Source organism: Panthera tigris, chromosome C1, assembly GCF_018350195.1.
Source record: "Panthera tigris isolate Pti1 chromosome C1, P.tigris_Pti1_mat1.1, whole genome shotgun sequence".
Lineage (NCBI taxonomy): Eukaryota > Metazoa > Chordata > Mammalia > Carnivora > Felidae > Panthera > Panthera tigris.
The window spans coordinates 51,556,514-51,572,757 of NC_056667.1; positions in this window are offsets into that span (position 1 = coordinate 51,556,514).

Consider the following 16,244-nt stretch of genomic DNA (forward strand, 5'->3'; position numbering starts at 1 on the left):
TAAAATAAAATAAAATAAAATAAATCTTTAAGGGGCACCTGGGTGGCTCAGTCAGTTAAGCGTCCGACTCTTGATTTCAGCCCAAGTCATGATCTAACATGATCCATGCACAGCATGGAGCCTACTTAAGATTCTCTCTCTCCCTCTCCCTCTGCCTCTCTCTCTCTCTCTCAAAAAATCAAATTAAATCTAATCTAATCTAAAAGAAAAAAAAAGAAAAATGGGAATTGAGATATGAGTTCTAGCCCCAGCTCTCATTAATTGTATGATTTCTAACATATCACATTTCTGCTCTTCAACTTAAAAATTTTTTTTAATTTTTTAAACATTTATTTATTTATTGAGAGAGAGAGTGACAGAGTGTGAGCAGAGGAGGGGCAGAGAGAGAGAGAGAGACAGAATCCAAAGCAGGCTCCAGGCTCTGAGCTGTCAGCACAAAGCCTGACGCAGGGCTCGAACTCAAGAACTGTGAGATCATGACCTGAGCCGATACCAAGAGTTGAAGTCTTAACCAACTGAGCCACCCAGGTGCCCCTCTACTTTTCAACTTTAAAGAGCCAAAAGGATCAAAAGAACTCCTCTAAGACAATTTTAATCCCATAATTCTAATTCATCTGTGCTTTCAGATAAACCCAGCTTGCTTATCCTTATCTACTGTCATTTGTGACCCTGATTACATTGATTTCTTACTACATTGTGTCAGAAAGCAATAGGACAATGGCCATATCTGAATTTATATTAGGCTTTTGTCTATCACCACCCCTCTTTCCCAAAAATACTGCTGGAAAATACCCTGTAATCATCACTGAGGAAAGTTCAGCAGAAATGAAAATACTCAGCCAGCAAGGTAAAACTATTCTGCGACCAATGGAACCAAATTGGAGATAAATTTAGGTACATAGATATAAAAACCAATTTTTTAAAAATGGTTTTAACAAAAAATGATTGCTTGTAGACAGAGACAGGAAGATGTCTTTCCCCAAAGGATTCACTCTTCACAAAGTTTGGCAGCATGATGAAAGGCAGAGGAGTATGATTCCATGGCAGTAGAGGAAATGATACTCTCATCAGCTGGCAACCAATTTTCCTCAGAGGAGATACAGACACAGCTAAGTCAGGCCAAAAGTTATGAATGTCCCTGAATTCCCACGGGAAAAGACTATAGTGCAAAGAAAGGAGTTTCATCTATTGAGCCTAGACAAGCTTGAACAAAAACGGAAAGCCCTTTAGCAATTTCCTGATAAAGAAAGAAAGAAAAGCAAGAAAATGAGGGAAAGAAATAAAGGTAAGGAAGAGAAAGAGTACAGAAAGAAAACAGTAGGAAAATACAAGAATGAAAGAAAAGAGAAGGAAAAAGTTGTCCAGAACTAGAAACTCATCAAGGAAGCCCGTATTGTCTTGTTCAATAAGGTACCCCTACCACCTACCACAGTGCCTGGTATAAAACAAGTGTTTGGTGTATTAATTTAAAAATGGAGATAAAGAAATAACCAAAAAGTTTTGAAAAAGGCAGGAAATTCATTTACTTCCAGCTGAGTAATTTCAACTGCAGACAAAAATCTCACAACTGAACTATAGATGTGACTGAAGGAGAGGAAGTAGATGGATCATTACAAATCTATTACCCCTCTAGAAAAAAAGGAACAAAAATACATGTCCTACTGCTACATATCTTATCACTTTTTCAAATTTTCTGCTATATATTAATAATCTGTATCAGTTACACACCTCATAAATATTTTAGGATCATTTTTTTAAAAAGAAAGCCAATAACATTTTTTACATACCAGTTCAAAAAATTGTTGATGTTTCTAAAAAAAGGAAAATAGCCCTTTATTTGAACATAGAAACCACATAGTCATCTATGTCATTTCTTAGAGTTCTACCAATATTTCAGTATTAAAATAAAATTGTCAAGAAAAAGCAGTTACGTAAAAAAACAGCATTTAAAGGATTTCTAGGATTTTAATCCTTCTGAAGAATAAGTTATTTGTTTATAAATTTGGTTGTTCAGGTTAAACAGTGACACAAGATCAAACTGTATTACAGTTCACTCAGCTCGTACAGCTCAGTTCATTCCCCTTCTACAGATTATTTTAGATCTTGGTCTAACACAACTATCCCTTTAGGACCAGTCAGATTGCCATAGTAATTGCTCAGTGACCACAGTTGTTGCAACTTTGACACAGGAATGACCATGGTTCTAGGTCAGCTTTCATTTCACGGAGAAATGAAGACACATTAACAAAAGTGGGACTACACACGCACACACACACACACACACAGACTGAATCACAAACACAATGTCTGTTACAAAGAGGAAGCAAAAAGAATGGCAGCACCTTCAATTTCACATAAAAACTCAGATCAAAAATACTATTTTTTACCTCCATCATGCCACTTTTTTGAGAACATAAAAGAGATCGCTTCTACACAGCATTTTAATCAGATATGCCTTGTTTAAATGAATTATATTCCTAAGTGGAAATAATAGAACCAGATAGCCTGCTAATAATCCATGCAATGTTTTTCAAAGTTCATGTCTGCTGGTAAATAAATATTTTAGAGCAAGACTGAGAGATTGATTTTTTCTTAATAAAATGAATTTCAAGTTATCTAATTTTATGTACATTATAAAGAATTGAATTGAAATTTATCTGTAAAATGAAAAAAAGGCACATTTCAATTGAATTGGGCATCAAATATCTGTAAATACTGTTCCATGCCCACCCACATTCTAAGCAGAGTAGGATCAAAGTAACATAAGACACTCAAAGAATTAAAATACAAGATAGTAGATACTCAAATGGTAAATTTTGTATATCTTCACATTTTATCAAAAAAGGAGCTAAGTTTTAGATGGGCCAATATTACATTCTAAAAGGAGGCCAAAATATTAATTTTTAAATTCATTTTAGTAATTTTCTTTATGCAGATTTGGATTCTTATCTAGAGCTTGTCAATCAGAATTAATTATTAATTGTTACTGGAGTGGCTGGCTGGCTCAGTCAGTACAGCATGCAAATCTTGATCTGGGGGTAGTGAGTTCAAGCCCCAACACTGAACATAGAGCTTACTTAAAAAAAATATTATTATAACTAACATTTATTGAGCACTTACGTATCAGGTACTATGCTAAGTACTTTTATTACATTTTCTCAACTAATCCTAAAAATTGTATGAGGTAAATAAATTACTTTCCTCTATTACTGGCAAGGAAACTGGGACTTTTGACAATACAATGGTCTAAGATAACAAAAACAAACTGCCCACTACAGACCTAGAAATGCTGGAAGAAATAAAATAAACATTATTTTAAACATATGACAGGGGCACCTGGGTGGCTCAGTCGGTTAAGCGTCTGACTTCGGCTCAGGGCATGATCTCACCGTTAGTGAGTTTGCGCCCCGCGTCAGGCTCTGTGTGACAGCTCAGAGCCTGCAGCCTGCTTCGGATTCTGTGTCTCCCTCTCTTTCTGCCCCTCCCATGCTCATGCTCTGTTTCTCTCTGCCTCTCAACAGTAAATAAATGTTAAAAAAAAAAATTTTTTTTTAACATATGACAAAGAAAAATAAACAAATAAAAGTATAAGTGAGGAAGAACACGCAACTCTTGATCTCAGGGTTGGGAGTTTGAGCCCCACGCTGGGTGTAGAGATTACGTAAAATAAATAAATAAATAAATCTTTAAAAAACATAAAAATAAATAAAAGTATGACTAAGAAAAAAAGCAGGAAGAAAGGAAATCAGTCAATCCTAAGTGCCAAAAATGAAAAGATCACTGAACCATAAGGTAGAATGGATCCTCAATTGGCTTGAGGAAGAATTGGTCCCAGTAACCTAAAGACTTAAGTTTTAATATTCACATAAAAAACCATAAGGCTTTGGGTGTGTATGAGGAACTAAGAATCCTTGGATAAAGCCAAGACTCCCAAATGTCTACTCTTTCTGAGAAGAGATAAAGTAAAAAAGAAACATTTTACCAGGACAAGATGACAAAGAAACTTATCTGTCTCTTTTGGGATTTAAGTTGGAGGGGGGAAAAAACTTCCCCCAAATTCACAACCTCAAGCCTGTGCCACCCATAAATTTGGGGCTAAAGTGAATATAATACGCATGGTTTAGGAGGCCTCAAATTGAGAAGTTAACACAACAAGCTATGGTTGGTGAACTCTCTGAAACAACTGGTGGAAGCAAAAGCTAAAAAGCCTCAATAAAGATAATTTCACAACAAAACATATGAGGAAACAATCCACAATGATCAAGAGTCTGTGTGTAAGAGCTTTAAATAAAAGAACACTCTGCAAAGCAATACTGAGAAAGGAATGAAGCCATAAAAAGGGGGGGTACTATGATAAAAATAAATTGATTATGGAGAAAAAGATAATATAAAATTTTAAAAAATTCAGCACTTTCAGCAGTAAAATATTAAACTCTTGAGGGGCACCTGAGTGGCTTAGTCAGTTAAGCATCTGACTCTTGATTTCAGCTCAGGTCATGAGCTCACAGTCGTGAGATCAAGCCCTTCATCAGGCTCTGTGCAGGGTATGGAGCCTGCTTAAGACTTTCTTTCTCCCTCTCCCTCTACCTTCCTCTTCCCTCTACCCTGTCCCCAGATCACAAGCTCAAGCATGTACTGTCTCTCTCTCTCTCTGTGTCTCTCTGTGTCTCTGTCTCTGTCTCTCTCTCTCTGTCTTCCCAAAAAGAAAAAAGAAAAAAAAGTTAAACTCTTGAAATTTAAAACTCTGGGTGCCTGGCTGGCTCAGTTGGTAGAGCATATAACTCTTTTCTTTTTTTTAATTTTCTTTTTTAATTTACATCTAAATTAGTTAGCATATAGTACAACAATGATTTCAGGAGTAGATTCCTTAATGCCCCTTACCTATTTAGCCCATCCCCCTCCCACAACCCCTCCAGTAACCCTCTGTTTGTTCTCCATATTTGAGAGTCTCTTATGTTTTGTCCCCGTCCCTGTGTTTATATTATTTTTGCTTCGCTTCCCTTATGTTCATCTGTTTTGTCTCTTAAAGTCCTCATATGAGTGAACTCGTATGATATTTGTCTTTCTCTGACTGACTAATTTCACTTAGCATAATACACTCCAGTTCCATCCACATAGTTGCAAATGGCAAGACTTCATTCTTTTTGATTGCCGAGTAATACTCCACTGCATATATACATCTTCTTTATCCATTCATCCATCGATTGACATTTGGGCTCTTTCCATATTTTGGCTATTGTTGATAGTGCTGCCATAAACATTGGGGTGCATGTGTCCCTTCAAAACAGCACACCTGTATCCCTTGGATAAATACCTAGTAGTGCAATTGCTGAGTCGTAGGGTAGTTCTACTTTTAATTTTTTTTTTAATGTTTATTTATTTTTGAGACAGAGAGAGACAGAGCATGAATGGGGGAGGGTCAGAGAGAGGGAGACACAGACTCTGAAACAGGCTCCAGGCTCTGAGCTGTCAACACAGAGCCCGACGCGGGGCTTGAACTCACAGACCGCGAGATCATGACCTGAGCCGAAGTCGGCCGCTTAACCGACTGAGCCACCCAGGCGCCCCTCTACTTTTAATTTTTTGAGGAACCTCCATACTGTTTCCCAGAGTGGTAAATATATAACTCTTGACCTTCAGGTCATGAATTCCAGCCCCATGTTGGGTGTAGAAATTATAAAAAAAAAAAAAAATTAAGGGGCACCTGGGTGGCTCAGTCAGTTGAGAATCCAACTCTTGATTTCAGCTCAGGTCATGATTCCAGGGTCATGGAATTGAGCCCTGTGTCAGGCTCCACTCTCAGTTTAAGATTCTCTCTCTCTCGACCCATAAATACAGAGAACAAACTGAGGGTTGATGGGTGGGTGGGGGAAAGGGGAAAGTGGGTGATGGGCACTGAGTAGGGCACTTGTTGGGATAAGCACTGGGTGTTGTATGAAAGCCAATTTGACAATAAATTATATTTAATTTTTTTTAATGTTTACTTATTGAGAGACAGACACAGAGCGTGAGCAGGGGAGGGGTAGAGAGAGGGGGAGACACAGAATCCGAAGCAGGCTGCAGGCTCTGAGCTGTCAGCACAGAGCCCAGCGTGGTACTCGAACTCACCAACCATGAGATCATGACCTGAGCCAAAGTCAGTTGCTTAACCAACTGAGCCACCCTGGCGCCCCAATAAATTATTTTTTTTTTTAATTTTTTTTCAACGTTTTTTATTTATTTTTGGGACAGAGAGAGACAGAGCATGAACGGGGGAGGCGCAGAGAGAGAGGGAGACACAGAATCGGAAACAGGCTCCAGGCTCCGAGCCATCGGCCCAGAGCCCGACGCGGGGCTCGAACTCACGGACCGCGAGATCGTGACCTGGCTGAAGTCGGACGCTTAACCGACTGCGCCCCCCAGGCGCCCCCCAATAAATTATATTTAAAAAAAAAGATTCTCTCTCTCCCTCTGCCCCTCTCCTCCACTCACACTCTCTCTCTTTCTCTAAAATTAAAAAAAAAAAAGTTAAAACTCAAGGAATGGGTTGAATAGAAGATTAAGCACAGCTGGAAAAAAATTAATGAACTGAAACATAGATCTGAGGAATGACACACCAAGAGCCAAAAAAAATGGGAAATTTTAAAGAGAAGTAAAGAGACATGGAGGATAGAATCAAAAACTCCACCTTATCTCTGATAAGAAAAGAATGGGTAGATTAGGGGAAATGCAATATTGAAGAAATAATAGCTACAGAAATTGTATAGCCACTTTGGGAAACAGTTTGGCAGTTCTTCAGAATGTTGAACATAGTTACCGTATGACTCAGTGATATATTCTAAGTATATGTATAAGAGAATTGAAAATACATTTCCACACAAAATATTATACATGGATATTAATAGCAGCATTAGTCATTATAGTCAAAAAGCAGAAAACAACTGAAATGCCTATCAACTGAGAAATGAACAAAATATGGTATATCCATACATAGGAATATTATTTGTCCACAAAAAAGTGAAGTTCTGATACATGTTACAACATGGGTGAACTCTGAGAACATTAAAGTAAAAGAAGTCAAACACAAAATGCTACTTATTTATGTTTAAGGGTATGCCAGAATGAGGAGAAAATCAATCAACCAAAACCAACCTAGAACTAACATAGATGTTAGGATTATTAGATAAGAACATTAAAAGAATTATTACAGGGGTGCCTGGGTGGCTCACTTGGTTAAGCAGCCATCTCTTGATTTCAGCTTAGGTCATGATGTCATAGTTCACGGGATCAAGCCCCATGTTCATTCATATTGAAAGTCTAGAACATGGAAATCTATAGAGACAGAAAGTAATGTAATGCTTTCTTAGGGTTTGTGGATAAGAGACAGGGGACAGGGAGTGATAGCTAAGTAATATGAGGTTTCTTCCTTGAGTGATGAAAATATTCTAAAATTAACTATGGTAATAGTTGCACATAACTGTGAACATACTAAAAACTGTTAAATTGTACACCTTAACTAAGTGAATTGTATTGATGTGAATTATAACTTAATAAAGCTGTTTTTTAAAAATGAAGATGAAATAAAGACTTTTTCAAACATACAAAAGCTGAAAGAATTCATCATCAGAAAACTTGTACTACTAGACCTATTTTTTTATTAATGTTTATTTTTGAGAGAGAGAAAGACAGAGTGCAAGCAGAGAAGGGGCAGAGAGAGAGGAAGAGGGACAGAATCTGAAGCAGACTCCAGGCACTGAGCTGTCAGCACAGAGCTGAATGCAAGGCTCAAACCCATGAACCGTGAGATCAGGACCTGAGCCAAAGTCGGATGCTTAACTGACTGAGCCACCCAGATACCCTTCTATTTTCCTTTATAGAATTTATTTTTTTAAGTAATCTCCCCACCCAACATGGGGCTCAAACCCACAACCCCAAGATCAAGAGCCACATACTCCACTGACAGAGCCAGCCAGGTGCCTAGTGCTCTACAAAAAGTATTAAGGAATGTCTTTTTGGGAGAAGGAAAATGACACCAGATAAAAATATGGGCCTATTCAAAAAAGTAAAGTGCACTAGAAATGGTAACTATGTGAGTAAACACATGAATTTTTGTCTTAATATCATTAAAATGTAAACAAAAATAACAACAGTGTGGTATGGGATGTATATTTTGTAAAAGTAAAATGTATGACAATAACACAAAGGCTGAGAAGAGAGAAATAGAAATATACTACTATAAGGTGCTTATACCGTATATGTAATACAATATCACTTGAATATGAACTGTGATAAAGATGAATACTATAAATTCTACATCAAACACTAAAATAATAATAAGAGTTATAACTAAAAGGCAAATAAAGCAGATATGATAAAATCATAAAAATATTCAATCCAAAAGAAGGCAGAAAAGGGGAAAAGGGAGAACAAAGAAAGATTACACAAATGACAAATAGCAAATTTAAACCTAATGATTATCAATAATCACATTAAATGTAAATGGAGTAATAACGCCCCAATTAAAAGGCAGAGGTTATCAAATTGGGTAAAGAAGCAAGACCCAACTATATGCTACTTATAAGAAACCCACTATGAATACAAAGGTACACATAGATTAAAACTAGAAGGATGGGAAAAGTTATACTATGCTAATAATATACTATGCTAATAATCAAAAGAAAGCTGGAGGGGTTATATAAATACCAAAGCAAATTTCAGAACAAAGACCATTACCAGGGATAAAGATGGTCATTTCTTAAAAATAAAGGAGTCAATTCATCAGGAGAGCATAACAATCCTAAACACTAATAAACCTAATAACTATAGGTTTAAAACACATAAAGAAAAACCTGACTGAACTGCAAGAAGTAAATACATCCACAATTAGATTCAGAGATTTCAATATTCCTGTATTAAAATTGATAGAATAACTAGACAGAAAGTCAGCAAATATACATAAGAATTTAAAAACACTGTCCACTGGGGAGCCTGGCTGTCTCAGTTGGAAGAGCATGCAACTTGATGTTGAGGTCATGAGTGGTCATGTTGGGTGTAGAGATTACTTAAATAAATAAATAAATACTTAAAAAAAGAAAGCACAATCAATCTGACCTAATTGATATCTATAAAACACTCTAACCAACAATAGCAGAAAACACATTGCTTTCAAGTGTACACAGAACATTTACTATGATAAACCATATTCTGAGCAGTAAAATAAGTCTCAGTATATTGAAAAGTATTCAAGTCACACCAAGTGACAATGGAATTAAATTAGAAATCAGTAACAAAAGGGCATATAGAAAATCCCCAAGTATTAGGGAACTGAACTTCTAAATAACCCATGGGTCAAAGGAGAAATCAAAAGAAAAATTAGGTGGGGCATGTGGGTGGTTCAGTCGGTTAAGCTATCTGACTCTTGGTTTCAGCTCAGATGGTGATCTCATGGTTCATGAGTTCCAGCCCCATATGGGGCTCTGCACTGGTGGTGGGGAGCCTGCTTGGGATTCTCTCTCTCTCCATCTCTCTCTGCCCCTCCTCTGCTCATGCTCACCTCTCTCTCTCTCTCTCAAAGTAAATTTAAAAACTTAACAAAAGAGAAATTAGGAGGTATTTTTAACCTATATAAAAATGATAATACAACATATCAAAATTTGTGTGATGCTGCTAAACCCATATTCAGAGGGAAATTTATAGCAGCAAAAACATCTATACTAGAAAAGAAAAAAGATTTCAAAGCAATGACCTCAGCTGTCCAAAGGTAGTGAGTTATCTCAATTGACTGTTCATAGTCAGATGCACATCAAATTCGTTCCACCCTTCCCTCTTCTTACCACTGCACTGACTGGTCTTAAAAAAAAAGAAGAAAAGCATATTAAACCCCAAATAAGTAAAAATGAAGTAATAAAGACCAGAGCAAAAATGAACTACGTGGAAAATATGACAGAAAATTAATGAAACCAAAAGATGGTTTTTGAGAAGATCAGGAAAATTGATAAAATTCTAGCCAAATTGATCAAGAAATTTTAGGAGTATAAAATGAATGAATTAAAAGTGTATATATCAACAGACAAATCTTAGAAATAAATCTCATAATAGAGGGAAGAAAAAGCAAGTTGCAAAAGAATACAGACTATATGATTCTACTAAAGTTCAAAAACATGTAAAATGTGTGTGTGTATGTATGTAATATTCATAATAAAAGTATAAAGAAGAGCAAGGGAAATATGATTTTTAAAATTCAGGGTTATAATTATCTCTGGTAAGAATGGTAAGAAATGGTTCACTGAAGGCTTCAATCGAGTTGGTGACATTATTTTTAAGTTGTGGGTTGGTTAGACAAGTGTTCACTCTATTATTTTTTATACTTATGTGTACATTATACATGTTATTTTGTCCAGATAAAATATTTCATTAATTTTTATTTTTTTAATGTTTACTTATTTTTGAGAGAGAGACAGACAGAGCACAAGTAGGGGAGGGACAGAGAGTGAGGGAGACACAGAATCCTAAGCAGGCTCCAGGCTCTGAGCTGTCAGCACAGAGCCCAACGTGGGGTTCGAGCCCACCAACCATGAGATCATGACCTGAGCTGAAGTCAGACGCTCATCCAACTGAGCCACCCAGGTGCCCCCCATATAAAATATTTCATAATAAAAATTTCAATAAAATATATAGGTAACCACTAAAAGGACAGAATCAAATGTATAATTTCCAAAGCAATAGTAAAGGAAAGAAGAAAGGAATACAGAAAACTTAATGAATAGAATACAGGAAAAGATTAAGGCAAGGAGAAGGAACAAAGAAAAGCTTAAGTAACTAGAAAGCGTGAAATGAGGTGACAATAAATAACAACTGAAATTAATATAAATCAACTAAATTTGCCAATTAAAAAATATTCATAGTGAATTAATAAAGCAAAAGTTTGTATGGTATACTATTTACAAGAAAGAAAAACACCTAAAACATAAGAACATGTCATTAAAAAGTTGAAAGTAAATGAATGGAAAAGGTTATTCCATTCAAAGTCTTATCAAAAGAAAGTTGATGTAGACTATTAATATCAATTAAGATAAGCCTTAAGGCAGATATGCATAGGTACAAAGAGAATCTCTACATAATGACAAAAAGAAAAATTCACCAGGAAGCTCTAACAATTCTAATTGTATACACCTAGAACTAAGGCTTCAAAATACAGAAAGCAAAAACACACAGAATGAGTAACTGTCAAATCAACCATTATGATGTGAGATTCTAACTCACTTCTCCCAGCAATGATAGATCAGTATAAGAGATAGATGTATATGAATACAAATGTTTTGAACAACAAAATTTAGATGTCACTTTAGCTAATAACAGAACTCTGAATTCAACTGTTAGAAAATACACTTTTTTCAAGCACACAGGAACATTTAACTAAAACAACAACAGGTATTAGATTACAAAGCAAATTCTAATAAATGTAATCAGTACCTAGCCCAAGTAGCTATTTAATAAATGTTAGTTTTCCTTTCTTCCATATAGCTATTCAAACTAGTACATAGTATGGGCCCAGCATTTTTATATTATCTTCAATAACTATAAATAAACCCCAATTTAAAGAATATATAGCATGCAAATATCTCAGGAGGACTGTATACAAAGTATATACTTCCTTCAAGTATTCTCAGATGTCACCTTTCAGTCCTACCTTGACAACACTATTTAAAATTGCATCAACTGTCCCATTCCCAGCACTCCTGATTGCTTTACCCTGTTTCTCCTTTTTCTTTCTTTTTTTTTTCTTTTTTTTACCTTGAACATTTATTGCCTTCTAAGGTAATGTATAAAGTTGTTACATCTTTTGTTGCCTTGATAGAAAGTAAGTTCCACTGGGGCACCTGGGTGGCTCAGTGGGTTAAGTGTCCAGCTTCAGCTCAGGTCATGATCTTGCAGTTCATGGGTTCGAGTCCATTGTCAGGCTCCATGCTGACAGCTTGGAGCCTGGAGCCTGCTTTGGATTCTGTGTCTCCCTTCCTCTCTGTCCCTTCCTTGCTGCTGCTGTTTCTCTCTCTGTCTCTCAAAAATGAATAAATGTTAAAAAAAAATTTTTTTAAAAGAAAGTAAGCTCCACTAAAATAAGAATCTTTATCTGTTTCGCTGATTTACCCCCAACACCTATAACAGTGCCTGACTTATGACAAGTGCCCTACAAAGATTTGTTCAATTATTTATCTCAAAGCATACTACACACTTAAGATCAAGTTTATCATTAACAAGGGTAGATATAAATTCATTTTTCAAAAACTTTTTCTTGATAATTTAAAGTTTTTTGGCCAGGGGCACCTGGGTGGCGCAGTTGGTTAAGCAACAGACTTGATTTCAGCTCAGGTCATGATCTCACAGTTTGTGAGTTCAAGTCCCACGTCCTGCTCCACACTTACAGTGCAGAGCCTACTTTGGATTCTCTCTCTCCCTCTCTCTCTCTCTCTCCTCCTCCCATCTCTCTCTCTCTCTCTCTGTCAAAATGAATAAACTTTAAAAAAATAAAGTTTTTTGGCCAATTTCTTGTCAGCTCTAATTAGATCATTGTTGCAGTTTTTATTTTGTGATGTGCTAGAGAAAAGTTCTAATTAGATCATCATTATTTTTATCTTCTAATGTGACTAAGGAAGACATCTACTAGTAGGAGAGAAATGTGGGCTCTACCATTTTATCATTAGTAAATCTTCAAACTGAAGTTTTCTTTTCAGGAACTTTTTCAAGCTTTTGTTATATGTACAAGTTGTAAGGTTATTTTAATTTACTATATAATATAATCTACAAATTCACTTAACCCAGTAAATCCTAATTGCAATAACCTCACAGAAAGTTGGAAGCAAACAAACAAACAAAAAAACAACAACAAAGGTCCCCATTAACCCTCCGTATTGTACAATTCCTATTCTCTCAGAAAGCTTCATCCACCTTAGTGATACCCTTCTTCCACTTAGGAGACTACAATTTTAAGTAACCAAAGCAAAACAAAGAACAAATTATAATTTTTCTCCTTAATTTGGGAAAAAAAGCAAATCTGTGTACCTTCCCCACACCATATCACAGACTATTATTAGGTTTTTATGCCAGAGTAAAGGTTAATTGCATGAATATCCTGTTTAGTACTGGTAAGGGGGGCGGGTTGCATTCCTGAAATAGGTGTGCAAACTAAATCAGTCTATACGTAGTTGTTTTAGCATAGCCCCTGTGGAGTTGCTTTGTCAGTCAACAATTGTTCTCTTCAAATCCCCTGAAGTCACTACATCCCTTAGGTAACAGCAGTTATCTTCTGCTACCTTTCCTACAACTATCTGTCAATCCTGAAAGATTTTAGTGATGTTTATAAGGCTCTTCATAACTTCAAAAACTCCACCAATCCCCAAAGTCCTCCTGGCTGTTCCTCTTTTTTCTCCACCCTTCACTTGAAGACACCTCAAACTGCCTTAAAATGCATTTTTAACAGCCAGTATGACACTCTTCCTTTGTTACTTCATAACCCAGTACTGTTCATGTGCATGTTTTGTCAGCCATTATGTATTTGCTGGAACACAGGATAAACGGCAGAGACAGACCACTACAGAATACACCCATTGCAAAATGCAACCAACTCAGGACAGTAGGATAAAGAGCTCCCATAATGAGAGCAGATGGCCAGAGTTCAGATATTCTAAGAAGCCAAAAGCGTACAACAGTTCATAGAATGCAAGGATAAAGGGAGAGCAGGATATATACTTAAATTTTGGTAACATGTATTATATTTATCTGGAAAATATTTCAGAGACAGAAATCTAGAAAAGCAGTGTTCTTAAAGATATTCTCTTTCCAGATGAATGTTGTTTTTCTTTTTTTTTTAATTAAAAAAAAGTTTCTGTTGTTTTGTTTAATGTTTATTTATTTATTTAGAGAGAGAATACCAAGCAGGCTCTGTGCTGTTAGCACAGAGCCCCACTTGGGGCTTGAATTCACGAATTATGAGATCATGACCTGAGCCAAAATCAAGAGTTGGACACTTAACCAACTGAGCCACCCAGGCACACCTTTTTAAAATTTTTTAAATGTTTATTTATTTTTGAGATAGAGACAGTGCATGAGTGCGCAAGCAGGGCAGAGGCACAGAGAAAGGGAGACAGAGAATCTGAAGCAGGCCCTGTACTCTCAGCACAAAGTCCAACGTGGGGCTTGAACCCATGAACCATGAGATTATGACCTGAGCTGAAGTCTGACACTCAACCGGCTGAGCCACCCAGGCACCCCTGAATGTTGTTTTTCTGAAAGATCATTTTGGAAGATTATATATTTATTTTCAAATGCTCAAAACATTTTTAGAACCCTGTTTGGAAAGGCCTTTGCAGAGTAAAGCACATTCTTTTGGTCATCCCTAAGGATGAGAAATGTCAGCATTTGAAGCTGGCTTTTTTTTTTAGATAATAACCTCCAAAAGTGGGTTATAGAAAAGGGAATAATCAAGCCAGTACTTATTAGCAGTCAAAAGTTAGATGTGAGTGTAAAGTAATTGGACTGGTTGTCTATAACATATCTCATTAATTGTATATTAATACTGCATAATCATTTTGGAGTATTTCATAGAAGAGAACTTGGAAATGATACATAAAACCATGAATAAAGGGTAGAGGAAAAAGAAAAAAAAAAGGACTTAAATGACAATATTCATCATTTACAATGATCAAAAAACCATTACCAATAGCTCTTTATTATCAGCTATTATTGTACCCGTTTTAAGGATCTATTTGTTTGACCCAAAATAATAAGTAAAATTTAATATATGTATATGTACATACTCATTCATACACATATATAGAATAATGAAAGCTTTGTTATTCCTTACAGAAATATATGTAAGTTTTGAAAACATTTATATAATTGATAACGTTAATGTTCTATCTTATAGCTGGCCTACTTAAGTATTTAAGTATAATTCTTCTACTTTCAAATTTATTTTTTAATGTTTATTTATTTTTGAGAGAGAGACAGAGTACGAGTGTGGGAAGGGCAAAGAGAGGGGGGAGGGGGACACAGAATCCAAAGCAGGCTCCAGGCTCCATGCTGTCAGCATAGAGCTGGATGTGGGGCTTGAACCCACGAACTGTGAGATCATTACCTGAGCCTGGACGCTTAACTGACTGAGCCACCCAGGTGTCCCTTAAGTATAATTCTGTTATGTAAAGTCTAGCCCTCTTTTTGGTATGCCATTTCTAAAAAAGTTTATTTTCCCATTCCCATAACACCAGTCCACATTCAACCTGGTTTGATATTGATCAATGTTAAAACTTTGGTATAAAAGACAAAAGAGAAGTATTTTCAATATACCTTTGTTTAAACCTCTCTAAATATTTTACATACTAGAACATAACCCTTAGAAATCCTAGTTTGGGAATAGGGTTTACTTATCAATTGTTATGTAAAAGTCAAGATTCCATTCAAAATACTTTCTTTGAAAAAGATGTCTTAAGTCAGTTAGTAATATATAAAACTAATATATATTTGATGGTATAGCTGTGAATTTATAAGGTTAAAATTATTAAGAGGGTTTTTTTTTTTTTAGTTCTCTAGGCAATAGCTTTATTAATTAACTAAAAGTACTAGTTTTTTGTCTTCCCAGTGTTTAAAACCAGAATCTTCAAATTAAGATCAGAAAGAATAATCTTCAGATAGCAATCAGATTATTTTAAATATATTAAGCTTCAGAGAACTGGGACATTGGTGGATGTAGCAAATGCTTCACCACAACGTACTTTACCATGCTTCAAATTAAGATTTTTTTTTCAAGCTATATCATACAGTAAAGGTACTCAGAATAAAATACACCAATATTGCACCTTAGCTTTCTAAGAAACCCTCTTTTCTAAGAAATCTGTCTTTACAACATCTTGAACCTCTTTCCAAATATTTTTTTTATGTTTTAACTATAAATTACATAAGTGCATCCTGAAGTTACTGTGAATGCTACTTTTTAAATTGGGTAGATTTTAGGTTTTCACTTCCAGATTTTAACAAAGGACACCATCACCACCCACCCACCCCGGTCCTCCCCATCCAGTTAATAAGGACAGGCAGTCTTACAAACTGCCTGCTTACACTGCCTCCTGAATTGACCACATTCAACCACAAATTTAAATACCTGTAATCATCTTTTAACTTCCAAATCTTGTTTAAAAAAATAAAGGGAAGGAATTTCCAGTACCTCATGGTTCTATACAAAGCTTTCTGCCTAAAAGAGTTTCAACAACATC